General features: G+C 34.5%; 1 protein-coding gene and 1 long non-coding RNA gene across 3 annotated transcripts in view; both read right to left on the reverse strand.

Moving 5' to 3' along the window:
- The window catches only part of LOC136039553 (polyamine-transporting ATPase 13A2-like), a 119,458-nt gene that overhangs the window by 103,330 nt on the left and 2,033 nt on the right, over positions 1-14,095 (reverse strand). The window lies entirely within an intron of this gene.
- LOC136039055 (uncharacterized) lies at positions 7,886-8,576 on the reverse strand. The gene is made up of 2 exons (XR_010620368.1): positions 8,236-8,576; positions 7,886-8,184 (listed from the first exon to the last, which is right to left on the reverse strand). It is a non-coding gene; the product is annotated as an uncharacterized LOC136039055 (long non-coding RNA).

Here is a 14,095-nt window from a genome sequence, read left to right on the forward strand (position 1 = left end):
AGATGGCCGTTTATTGTTGTAGAAGTTTCGAGAAAGATTCATTCCATTGTAAACTAAAAATAGTGCCCTTTTTATTGGTAAAAAGTGATTGTAGGTTAACGAGCCCCCCCCCCCCCCACACCCATCAATTCCCAAACCTCAATAAATCAGAATTTTGAGATATCTATTTTGTTCAGTGTAGTTGAAAGGTCTTGAAATTATGTCTTTGACAACCATACCCTTTCAAGACCAGAACATAATTTGCACTTTACTGAAAAAAAAATGGCTGTGGATTGTCAGTTTAGATAACTTCGTATATGTGTATATGTATATACTGTATATGTGTTCGAAATATCCAGTTAAATAATTTTATATTTCACTGTCAATAAAAAGGTATCATCCCTATTTTGAACTGTTTTACTATTGTCAGTTTAGTACACATATACTAATATATATTCCTCAAAGTTTAAAAGAAAATTGTGTTTATTGAAGCTAAAAATTTTAAACATTCTAAATATAATTAAGAGTCAACTTTTGAGAGTCAAAAGTGAATGGAGGGGTGTCAACCCCCCCCCCCCAAGCTGATCGCTCCCCAAAACATATCCAATCAAAATTTTAAGAGAGCATTATTGTTCGATAATGCTCCTTAATAGTTGTTGTACTGTTTGGTGTACAAACATCTAAAACTATTCTTAGACAAATCCACCAGAATTATCTACTAAAATGCCTAAAACATATAGGATAGTTTTCTCGGCCACTCGAAACGCCCACGTTTCCGTAAAACACTACCTGTATCCTTACCATGACTTCTAGTAACTTGATCGTAGTTAGAAGACTCACCTTCTTACATTCTTGAAAAGTTTTTTTTTTCAACTGCGAAATAAAAACCCTGCACCTTGTTTATTCTGCTTTTTGCATCGTCACTACTTTCACCATGCTGACTAATTCGATAATGTCCGATAAGAGATTCGATAATTCGATGTTTGTTCGATAATTCGATAGAATGATGATTGTTCGATAATTCGATAATGTTCGATTAAGAGAGCACATTTTGTTTGGCATTATTGACAGGTTCATTATTGGGGATGTCAACCTCCACACAATCTTCAGAACAAGGGCTTTAAGTTAGGCAATTTGTTCAAATTGAAAATTTGAACTAAATCAAAAGTGATTATGTGCATGCACATTATCAAAAGAATGTATCTCAAGAGTTGATTTGGGTATTAATTTGAAACTTTCAGAGAATACTTAAAGGGGAAGATCACATCACAAAAAGGCAATGTGTGCATACTACTACTAATGCTACTGTTACTGCTACATTTACTGCTACTACTTCTATTGCAACTACTTGTAGGGCTAAGAGCTACAAGATTAAAACTTCAAGAAGTATATAAACATACAGATTATCAAAAGGACATATCATCTATGTCACTGCAATGGCTAATTGCAATAAGTTGAGACTTCCAGGACTTTATGAGAGGGATGCTCAATTTACTAAAAGGCAATAGGTCACTGCTACTAATAATACTTCAGTTATGCAATATTATTACTAGTAATATGAATACTCCTACTATTCCAACTATGGCTAAGAACGTGAAGGTGTAGTTTTCAAGAAATTCTAAGGGGGAAGACAAACTCATTCAGAGCACACCCTCTGTATGCAGGTTGTCAAAAGGGTGTAACAGCAATATTTTAGGACAGATAGGTGTTTGAAGTGGAAACTAACAGGGTGTGTTGTGAAGGGTTAAACTATACAAAAGAAAATATTTGCATCCTAATCCTTCTGCTTCTACTCAAACTACTATTACTGTTTCTTTTATTATTATTGCTACCTCTGTTACTGCAACTGCCACTAAAGCATAGGCTACTACAGTTAATTCTACAGCTACGAATACTACTTCTGCTATTAAAACTAAGGATATTAATATGGGATGCCGCTGTGAGCACTATAAATAGCTGACCCTTGTCATCCCAGTTTTTAGCTTTTTTTTTGCTAGGTGGTAGCGTCATCTATATACAACATCCATACATTAACCTAGATGGCGCTCGCGTCGTAGACCATCTGGAAAGTTTAGCTCTATTTGTGTGTGAGATCAAATCAAACACCCTAAGAAGTTCATATTCTGCTGAATGCAGTTGTTCACAGACTAATAATCGGTGTGATGACCAACCAATCAGGTATCAGCAGTTTGATGAAAACGCTCATTAAAATTAGACCCTATCCATTTTCACCATTAGTGCCATCCACCTTCATCCGTTTGAACGAACTTGGACTGCTGAAGGCTCCACCAGGACCTGTTACTCTGTATGGACAGAAAAAAAGAAGGCGACGCGGGAAAAGAGCTGGAATACGAATTAAAACTAGACAAAGAGAGCACCCCAGTAAAGCAATTGAGACAATTGTCTCTGCCAGAACACCAAATTACCGACAACAAAAAGACAGGTTCTATATTGAAGTAAAAATTTTGAACCAGAAACCTCTCCCCTCCCTTTCAAGATACGAAGCAGACCCGTGCCCTGAAAGCTCTAGGCTACCCCTATCAACTCTGTCTCCCGTCGCATAATATGCAAAGAAGCATTTTCCCACATTCCTGCTTTGTAACACACGTTCTCTTTGCAATAAAATAGATGAAATCGATGTCGTATTAAGGCAGAACAATGTTTCTGTCGCAGCCATAACAGAAACTTGGAACCTGACTGAAGTGACAGGAAGGCTCACTGGTTATGCCCTATACCTCAGAACAAGACAAGCTCTTGGTGACCAGAGACTAGGCGGTGGAGTAGCCCTTTACGTACGCGAAGATATCCCAATGAAGGAGCTACGTGAACTTGAAAGCACTGAACATGAGGCTGTGTGGGTTTGGTGCAAACCATCGGCCATGCCGCGTGCTTACTCATGCATTATCTTTGCTTCAATCTACTACCCTGAAAGTGTTAAAAACCGCCGTGATCTTGTCACATACCTCCAAAAGACTGTCGACCACCTTCGTGCTTTCTATGGAAATCCTGCTATTGTTCTGCTGGGGACTTTAACCAAACCAAGAAAAGCTGGCTAGCATCATGCCTTTCCCTCAAGCAGGCTATAAATTTTCCAACACATGAATCTGGCAGCATACTTGATTTAATCCTGACCAACTGTGAGACATATTACCAAACCCCTGAATCCCTTGGGCCGCTTGCCTGTTCTGATCATAACGTTGTGCTCTGGTCAGCTGCCTCTTCAATACCCAAGCCTAAAATTAAGCGTGTCAAGTATCGTCCGCTTACTGATTCAGCAATTTGCACCTATGGTCGATGGATAGCTACTTACCCTTTTCCAGAAGTGTATGGAGACAAAAGCCTCGATAAAAAATGCCAACTGTTCAACGAAGTTCTCCATGCCAAATACCTCGAGTTTTTTCCTGAAAAGACTTTCACTAGATGTGAAAGTGATAAACCCTGGATAACCCCCCAAATCAAGAAACTAATCCGAAAAAAGTGCAAGCTTTTCCAAGAAGGAGATTTGCAAAATGCGAAAAAATTGCGAAATCATATTACCTCTCTCACGAGAAATGCGAAGAAAGATTACGGGCGTGAGAAATTTTCGGACAGTCTTAGGCACACTAATCCCAGGAAATGGCACAGAGCAGTCAAGCAAATCACTGGCAAGTCCATTCATAACAGCATAAAAATAAGCCACCCTGACGGAACTTACACAACTGCTGATGAGGTTAATGAATATTTCACCTGCATCTGGACCTCATTTCCTTCTCCCACACAAGCCCAGAAGTCTGAAATACTTGACTCCTATGCAGATGAAGGTGAAGTTGTTATCGATGAGATGACAACCTATAAGACACTGATGAAGGTGAAAGTAAACTGTTCAGCTTATCCAGACGAACTTCCACCCAAACTGATTCGAGAATGCGCCCCTTTCATTGCGAAACCACTCTCAGTGGTGATAAACCTTTGCTTTCGTATAGGGATCTTTCCAGCTGTTTGGAAGAAAGCTTACGTTAGAGTAATTCCGAAGGTTACCAACCCTAAGAGCTGTGACGAACTTAGACCTATTTCGCAAACACCATGCCTGGCGAAAGTGGCCGAGACCTTTATCATGAGGGTCTTACTTGATCAAATCCAGGGATCTATCGACCAGAGACAATACAGCGGACTGAAACAGTGTACCTAGTGAGGATGTATGATAGTCTCCTTAAGTGGGTCGAAAAAGGTCACAGTTTTGTAGACCTTGGTGCCATTGATTTCCAAAAGGCATTTGATCTAATCAATCATATTGTAGCTGCCCTTAATCTCAAGCTAATGGGGGCTAAGAAAAAGACTCTTACACTCGTGTTGGACTTTCTCAGTCAGAGGATGCATTGTGTGTTTGCTCTCTACAAAGGTGACACCAATTCCGAATGGTCCTCATCCACCTGTGGAGCCCCTCAGGGCACTAAGCTTGCAGCTATTGTATTCTTGTCTGTAATTAACTTCCTCATAGCTGACTATGACGACCGCTACAAGTTCGTGGATGATCTTAGTATAAAACGAAATATTTAGTATAAAACGGAGTTGTGACGCCAGAGTTCAGTTCAAATTTTTTCAGTGTTTTCACAAAAGAGTGCGCGGAGCTAAATCTTGAGATTAATGTGAACAAGTCGAAGATAGTGCGCTTTAACCCGCTAAAAAGTGATATTATGGAGCCAAATGTTCCATTCCCTCTAGCAAACAGTATCAAGATCCTTGGAGTTACTTTTTCCAATGACTTCAGCTTTGCCACACATGTTGAAAACGTGGTTAAAAGTGCAAACGCTAGTCTACAGACTTTAAACGGTATGCATAGGTTCAGTGCAAACACAGAGAGTATTAAGTATGCATACATAGCGTATGTCTGTCCCATTCCGGAATATGTGTGTCCTGTTTGGGTGCCTTCAGCACTGAGAACAGTGTATCTTTGTCAGGAGCTTGAACCAGTTCAGAAGCGAGCGGTATCGATCATCTTGGGCCGCCTCAACATCCCCTATGAAAAGGCTCTGGAAGTGCTAGGACTGCCGTCACTCCAAAACCAGTACGAAACTCTGATAATGAGTTTTGGAAAGTACTTGCTTTCTAAATCTCAGCACTGTGACATTCTACCTGATCAACCTCTACCATCAAGAACGAGAAAGCAAGATAAGTTAGTTCCCGTTAAAGCAAGAACAAACCGATATGGTAATTTTTTAGTCCTGGTTTTTGTCAAAATGTATAATAAGAGTTAATATTTATAGTTTTATTTATATTTACAAGTGTAGCTTGATTTTGTATATGTTGAAAAAAAAACACAAATCAGTGACAGCTGTCAAGTTTTTGCTATTAAACCTGTCTACTACTACTACTACTACTAAATGCAATAAATTTGGAATATATAGAGACTGTATGGAGCTAAATCAAACACACCATGCTCACACAGTTTGTCAAGCAGACACATCAGAAATAGTTCAGGAATGGTTGAGTATATGTATTAAGCTAAAATTTTTAGTGTATCTTGAAGGGGAGGTTGAAGATACCAAAGGTATCTTCTGCCCATACTGCTACTAATCCTACAACAACTATTGCTACTGTGCAAGCTAAAGGTATTAAAGAGACACTTTTAAAGAATATTAAGGTGGATCGTCCCAACAAGTTAACAAGTTTGCTTCTAGGATCTTTATTATTATTGGTGTTATGTGTTTTTTTTTGAATTAATTGAATTGAAAATTGAATTGAACTAAATTAAGAAAAAAAATGAGCATGTGGACTTTCAAAAAGGTGACAAAGCAATACCAGAAGAATAACATATCATCTGTTTAGACATTTAAGGGGAAGTTTTGGGGGATTTTGAACTAGCCAGAAGGCACTATATGTATACTATTAATGCTACAACTTCAGTTAATTAACTAATGATGCTAAAAGAATTAAGATGAAGCTTTAGGGAATGTTTAAGAGTTCTAATTAAAGGAAAAAACTGTAGGCATGCAGGTTTTCAAAAGGACATATAAGCACTATCATAGGCAGCACCACTTTATAATAACTAGACATATCATTAAAACTTTTAAGGGAGCTAATTCAAAATTAGAAGTTCTGGTGCCCTTTTAAGAATAACAAGAGATTGGAGGGGAGGCAGCCCTTCTCTCAAGCCCCTTCATTTTTCAAATACATACAGTCAAAACTTCGAGATATCCACAGGTTTCAGCATAGTAGAATGGTCAAGCAACTATGTCTTTAGGGATATTAGGCATGCCAGCCCCCCACAATTATACAGCTGGCCCATTATGCTTTGAAACTAAATGTTCACCTTGGCAATATATTGAGAATGACCAGGGGTGACAGGTTGAAACTTTTGAGTATACTACTATTGCTAATTCTGCTCTTACAATTTAAATAAATAAAAAGAATGTAAGTGTATACAGGTTGTCAAAAAGCATAGATAGAACCTTTTGGGAGTTATATTAACTTTCATTTTTCATGACAACTTTAGAAGCTATAAAATTAAATTGAAAATACTGTTTGTTTCAGGATAAACAATTGTTGATAAAGTTCTCCAACATACAAATAGCAACCAATGTTATGGATTCTTATGGATAAAACTGAAAAGATATAAAATATTATTTTCCCATGAAGAATATAATGTCAATAAAAAAATAAACATAAATTAATTTAAAAACTTTTTCCCAAAACAAGTTATTCCAAGAAAAGTAAAGAGCTCCATTAAGCCAAGTAAAGTTCATTTTTGATGTAAATGAAAGTTAAATTTGGATTCAGGATGTAATTCTGACCAGAGAGGTAAGTTTTAAATTTACCCCCTGCCCCCTGATGTGCAAATATACACCCTGGACTGGTGTTTATAGGGGTAGGAGTTAAGCTCATTTCCAAAGTAAATGAACAATAAATTTGGACTCAGGATGTGATTCTGACTATAGAAGTTTTTTTTTTCTTAGCTACCTCAACAATATGTTAATATGAACCTTACCCCTCTTTTGTTTGACTTTATACTGCTTTATAGCATTAAAATATACTGTATATAATAGTATACAGCATAAGAAGTATTATAGTATACAGTATACTATAGTATACTGACAATATATCCTTAGTATATAAAGGATTTATAATAAAAAGTTATAAGAAGCAATCTGCATGATTTTATTCATGTTTGCTCTATAATTGTGAGAGGCATAAAAAGTTATTCTGTATGAATTTATTTATGTTTGTTCTATAATAGAATGAAGCATAAAAGTCATCTGTATGGCTCTTTTAATGTTTGCTCTATAATAGAATCAGATATACAAAGTCTTCTGGATCATCTTTTTATCATTATAAATAATAAGAGAACCAGAGATATTCTTTTTAGTTCTACTATACTGCTTTATCTATAGTAGTAAATGACAAAATTTGATCCTTAAAAGATAAAGGATCTATAATGAAATAAGGTATAAAAAGTGATCTACATGACTTTATTCATGTTTGCTCTACAATAGTTTAAGGTATAAAAAGTCATTTTGTATGACTTTATTTATGTATGCTGTGTAATAGAATGAGGTATAAAAGTCACCTGTATGACTTTATTATGTTTATTCTATAATAGGCTTAGAATAAACATAAATGAAGTTATACAGATGACCTTTATACCTCATCAAATTATAGAATTATAACATATACCATTATAGAGCAAACATGAATAAAGTCATGCAAATTACTTCTTAATACCTCCTTCTGTTATAGAACAAAAATAGATAAATTTATGACAGTTAATATAACTGACTTACCAATAAAGTGAACACACTACTTGATACCTTTTTTTATGGTCTTTATGAAAATAATAATTGCTTCTACTGCAAATTCAAATTTAAGCACTTTTTAACCTAGCCTAAACTAACGTTATTATAAATTATTTTAGCAGTGAGAAAATGTACCATTATTTTTTTTTTTTTTTTTTTTTTTTTAAATGACCAAGAGAAGAGGGCACTGAGAAAACCTAGCATCATTTTGTCAAAAACAAGCAATAACTCATATTGTTAATTAAAAATTCTTCATTTTTAAGAGCTCAAAAAGTGCTTAAATGTGAATTTGCAGTAGAAACAATTATTATTTTCGTAAAGACCATAAAAAAGGCATCAAGTGGTATGTTCACTTTATTGGTAAGTTAGTTATATGAACTGTCAGGATTTTACCCAAACATAAATAAAGTTGTGCAGATACAGATGACTTTTTTACCTCATTCTTCTATATAATAAACATATATAGTCATATAGATGACTTTTCTACCTCATTCTATTATAGAACACATGTAAATAAAGTCACACATAATTACTTTTTATGCCTCACACTATTATAGAGCAAACATGAATAAAGTCAAACAGATGACTTTTTAACCTCATTCTAGCTTATAATAGAATGAGATATAAAAAGTTATTTGTATGACTTTATTCAGATTTTTGACCTACAAATAAAGTGAACATACTGCTAGATGCCATTTTTAATTCTCTATTTGAATATAATAATAATTATTTTCCCATCAAATTCAGCTGTAAGCCATCTTGGACCCTTGAAATAATATTTTCTTTCTATGTTTTTTGGGTATGAAAAGAGTTAAAACATTGGTTTTAAACTTTCTACTTATTTAATGGTTAAATTTTTATTAAAGTTATATAATCTGTAAGCATTGATTTGTCATAATTAAGTTGGATAAAAAAAATTCTAAACAATTTCCCCATTTTTCTATCGGTTGACTTTGATATTTTTCAACATAGCCTATAGGTGAAATGACAGTTTTTAAGGGGCCTAACAGGATATGAAGAAAGTATGACATGATTGTTTTGAATTTTATTTATGTCAACTTAATCTCAACAAGTCAATGTTTATGAAATAGGCCTAGCCTATATAACTTTTACTAAATGGATTAAAAATGGAACAGTAAGTTTGAAACAAATGTTTTCCCTCATTATCATATCCAAAAAATAAAAAGAAATTATAGTAAAATTCTAGTTGAGTGACTTCTGGCTATCTCAGAAAGGGGTTAGGTTAGGAAAATGAAACTTTCAGGGATGAGTCTAAAGGCTAAAGTATATCCTGGGAAGGTATTTTGAGGTCCTTATCTATACCCCTTCCCCCTGCTCTATATAATGCAGCTTTTTGTGCATTACAGCTTATATTTTGGTCAAATTTGATCCTATATCACTATAAAAGTGTAAATCCTTGCTTACCTTAGAAAAAGTCAACTTTTCACTGTTTTTTAAGCTATTATATTCCATAATTATAACATCCACCTTTGAACAACAATTATTATCTTTTATGGTATAGTTCAGACTGGAATTTAGGCATTTAAATGAACACCATGTTTTGAAATGTCTTATCAAATGCCTTTAAAAAGGGGTAACAGAATGTCAAACTTAAGGGAGCTTCTAACTCAAAATTATGATTAGGTGCTATGATGTGGTACCCAATCATAGCACTGTCAATTACAGGAGGGACAAGGGAACCGCCCATACTCCCCCTCTAGATTTGTTTTTATATTTTCATTGAAAATGCCTTTATTTGTATTTCCTTTGAAAAAGAACAACAAATCCCCCCTGCTATATTTTTAAAATGCATTTTACACCCCTCTAAATTTTGTGATTTGACACTGTCTAAGACAGGACCTCTCAATTCAACAAACACAAAGAAGACTTATGAACAACTTACAGATTTGTTACCAGTCTTTAATGATATTTCCATCATTATAAATTTTTCACAAATATATTAAAAATAAAAATGCTAAATTTCTCTATGTCCCATGAGCTTTAAGAGTCAGAGAAACATAAAGATAGCAGATTGTAATATAGACAATGAAATAGATCTTATATTGACAAGAAACTAATATGAACATTCAAGTGAAACTTAAAACTAAAAAAATTACTAAAAACAGAAATTTGGCTACTCTAATTTTCCTCTCTTCCCTAACTGTAAAAGTCTCAAGCTTGTTGCATTGTTCCTGCTTTACTTTAAATGATATATATTACAAATATATTTAATTTTTTTAAACTTCGAGTTAATATGTTCTAAGACTGCACTGGATATACATGATGTGTGAAACCACAAAAGGAAAGGTGTTTTCCAAGATTTCTGGTTTCCAAGACTTATGATCCCCCCTCCAAACCCCTATGTCCCTGGATCTGATTCAAATTAAAAAATGAAGCATCTGAGACATTAGATCTTTCTATATATCAAGTTTAATTAATATCTGACCACCCATTAGCAAGATAAAGATACCTCAATTTTCACATCTTCCAAGATTTCTGGTTTCCCTCTCCAACTCCCCTCAATGTTGCTGGATCTGGTTGGGATTTAAAATAAGAGCTCTGAAGCACAAGATCCTTCTAAATATCAAATTTCATTAAGATCTGATCACCTATTTGTAAGTTACAAAAATGCATTTTTTCTAATTTTTCCAAATTACCCCCCCCCCCCCTAACCCCCCCAAAGAGAGTGGATCCAGTTCAGCTATGTCAGTAGAGTATCATGAACTTGTGCTTATTCTTCCCACCAACCTTCATCCTGATCTCCTCACTCTAAGCATTTTCTAAGATTTCTGGTCCCCTCCCAACTCTCCCTAATGACACTGGATCCAATCTGAATTTAAACTAAGAGAGCTGAGTTATGAGGTTCTTCTAAATATCATATTTCATTAAGATTCAATCACTCCTTCAACCTCATTTTTTTTAATTTTCAGAATGAACCCTCCCCCCCCCCCCCAAGAGAGTGTATCCATTATGGTTATGTTAATCATGTATTTAGGACTTGTGCTTATAGATGTTATTGACACACATATAACATAGAAACTAACAAACTGTACCCAATTGGGTAAAATTCTAGTCCATTGACTTCTTGCTATCTTGGAAAGTTGTTGGGCTAGTGAATTGAAACTTTCAGGGATGTGTCTACAGGCTAAAGTATATCTCGGGAAGTTATTTTTAGGTCCCTAACTATACCCCTTCCCCCTCTTCTATATAACGCAGCTTTTTGTGCATTACAGCTTATATTTTGGTCAAATTTGATCCTATATTACTATTAAAAGTGTAAATCCTTGCTTACCTTAGAAAAATTCAACTTTCACTGTTTTTTAAGCTACTATATTCCATAATCAGATCACAAGCATTGAAAAACAATTATTACCTTTTATGGTATAGTTAAGACTGGAATGTAGGCATTTAAACGAACCCTCTTGTCAAGTTTAGATAACAATGTTTTGAAGTGTTTTATCTAAGCCTTTAAACAGGTTAATTTAAGGGGTTTCTCACTCCAAATTATGATTAAGTGCAGGTTATCCTTAGCAATTCTTCTAGTAATTATTTAAGCAATATAATTTTTTTTATGTTAATCTATGGAAACTTTCAATATTTATTTATCAAAGAAGAGGCTTTTTTAATTTTTGTTTAATTGATGTAATATAGAATGTGCCAGCTATATGTGATTACTATGGTGCTACAACAGGGCAGTTGCCCAAACAAAAACTTCAACAACTTCATTATTCAAGAATTAGTTTTTATAATATGGCAACCCTGCAAGTCTTCTGTTCTTTCTTAGTTAATTTTTTTTTTCTCTTATTGGCTTTTCAGGTTTGTTTTTATTTATTCAAATTTCTTGTGTGTTCAAGGGCATATGCAAGTTTTTGTTGGGGGGAGGAGGGGTGAAAAAAAGTACTAAACGTGGAACGATTTGTTTATATGTATTTTGTTACCTTTTACGAGTTGAAAAAATTTGGGGTGGGGTTGAAACTTGGTAGCCAACCCCCTGGGTACGGCTTTGGTAGTTTCTATGTTTAAGTGTATCAATAACATCTACCTTTTAAATCATAATGGCGTAGAGAAAGTCCATTTTTTCAAGAAGGCTCAATAGCAATTTTTAAAAACCTGAAGAGAGGCAAAACAGAAATCTGAGACCAGTGGCGTCAATTACAAGAGGGACAAGGGAATCACCCCATACTCTCCCTCTAGATTTTTTTAAAATACTTTCATTGAAAATGCCTTTATTTGTGTTTTCTTTGAAAAAGAACGACAGATTCCCCCCCCCCGCTATATTTTCAAAATGCATTTTACACCTCTCTAAATTTTGTGATTTGACACTGTCTTAGACAGGACCTCTCAATTCAACAAACACAAAGAAGACTTACAAACATCTTACGGATTTGTTAGCAATTGTGAACGATATTTCCATCATTATAAATTTTTCACAGATATATTAAAAATAAGAATGCTAAAATACCTTATAACTTCATCAAAAGCTCCTTTCAGATCCAGGAAAGCTGTTCTGGCTCCCTGGGGAATTGCTATGTCACTCGTAATTACCTTTCCATGTGTCATCCAGTATTCAAAAGAGTAATTAATGTAGAGTCCATATATTGAGAAGACGGTTTATTTTAATGGCAATGTAAATATGTGGGAGGTTGTGAGGAAATTAACACAATCTTTTCCCTTTAAATTCAAATTGGTTAGGAAAAACCAAGCCATATCCAGGAGGGCTAGAGGGTATGAACCCCCGTCCAAAACCTTTCTCTGACTCGTAAAAACGTAACAAAGTGAATATAAACAAGTCTCATGCGTTTCAGTTTTTTTTTTAAATTCCTCAAAAATATCTTTAATACCCTTTCCCCCTAAAAATTTCCTGGTTACCACCCTATGAAAAAGATTTAGAAATGTGAAAAATACCAGTTTTAAAATTTTAAGGGGTGTGTAACATTTCTAAATATTCTATATTGGTAAAACGCCAACGACTGGGAGAAGGGGTTGTTGGAACACAAATATTCAATCAACAAAGTCATAGTTTGCACCAAAGGCCCAAGAATCTTGATTCTGCCTTGGCCCAACATGTGCACGATAACCCTCACCACTTCATTTTGTTTGAAAACACTTCATTATTCGGAGGTCCTTGTCGAAATATTTGCTTGATTTTCGTCTTCATAATTTGCTACTGGCTGACAAAATTCTCATTTTCTAAAGTATTAGATTTTTTCCATTAATTATATCTTTTCCTTTCCTGGTTTCTCATGAAAAATTGAGCTTTAAATATTATTAAATAGAAAAAACAAGTTTTTTTTTTAACTGAAAGTAAGGAGTAACATTAAAACTTAAAACAAACAGAAATTACTTTGTATATGAAAGGGGCTGCTTCCTCATAAACGCCCCGCTCTTTACACTAAAGTTTTTTACTGTTTTAAAAAGAAGAGTTGAGAGAAAGAGTCTAACTTTAGTGTAAAGAGTGGGGCGTTTATGAGGAAGCAGCCCCTTTCATATACGAAGTAATTTCTATTCGTTTTAAGTTTCAATGTTGCTCCTTACTTTCAGTTGAAAAAAAACTTGTTTTTTCTATTTAATAATATTTAAAGCTCAATTTTTCGTGAGAAACCATTAAAATTTTAAAACTGGTATTTTTCACATTTCTAAATCTTTTTCATAGGGTGGTAACCAGGAAATTTTTAGGGGGAAAGGGTATTAAAGATATTTTTGAGGAATTAAAAAAAAACTGAAACGCATGAGACTTGTTTATATTCACTTTGTTATGTTTTTATGAGTCGGAGAAAGGTTTCAGACAGGGGTTCATACCCTCTAGCCCTCCTGGATTTGGCTTGGTTTTTCATAACCAATTTGAATTTAAAGGAAAAAGATTGTATTAATTTCCTCACAACCTCCCACATATTTACCTTGCCATTAAAATGAATGGTCTTCTCAATATATGGACTCTACATTAATTACTCTTTTGAATACTGGATGACACATGGAAAGGTAATTACAAGTGACATAGCAATTCCCCAGGGAGCCGGAACAGCTTTCCTGGATCTGAAAGGAGCTTTTGATGAAGTTATAAGGTATTTTAGCATTCTTATTTTTAATATATCTGTGAAAAATTTATAATGATGGAAATATCGTTAAAGATTGCTAACAAATCTGTAAGATGTTTGTAAGTCTTCTTTGTGTTTGTTGAATTGAGAGGTCCCGTCTAAGACAGTGTCAAATCACAAAATTTAGAGAGGTGTAAAATGCATTTTGAAAATATAGCAGGGGGGGGGGGAATCTGTCGTTCTTTAATGATGATAGAAGGTAATAAGCTTACCTAAGCTATGGATGAAAAAAAAAAAAAAAAAAAAAAAAAA

The sequence above is a fragment of the Artemia franciscana genome, chromosome 19 (genome assembly GCF_032884065.1).
Source record: "Artemia franciscana chromosome 19, ASM3288406v1, whole genome shotgun sequence".
NCBI lineage: Eukaryota > Metazoa > Arthropoda > Branchiopoda > Anostraca > Artemiidae > Artemia > Artemia franciscana.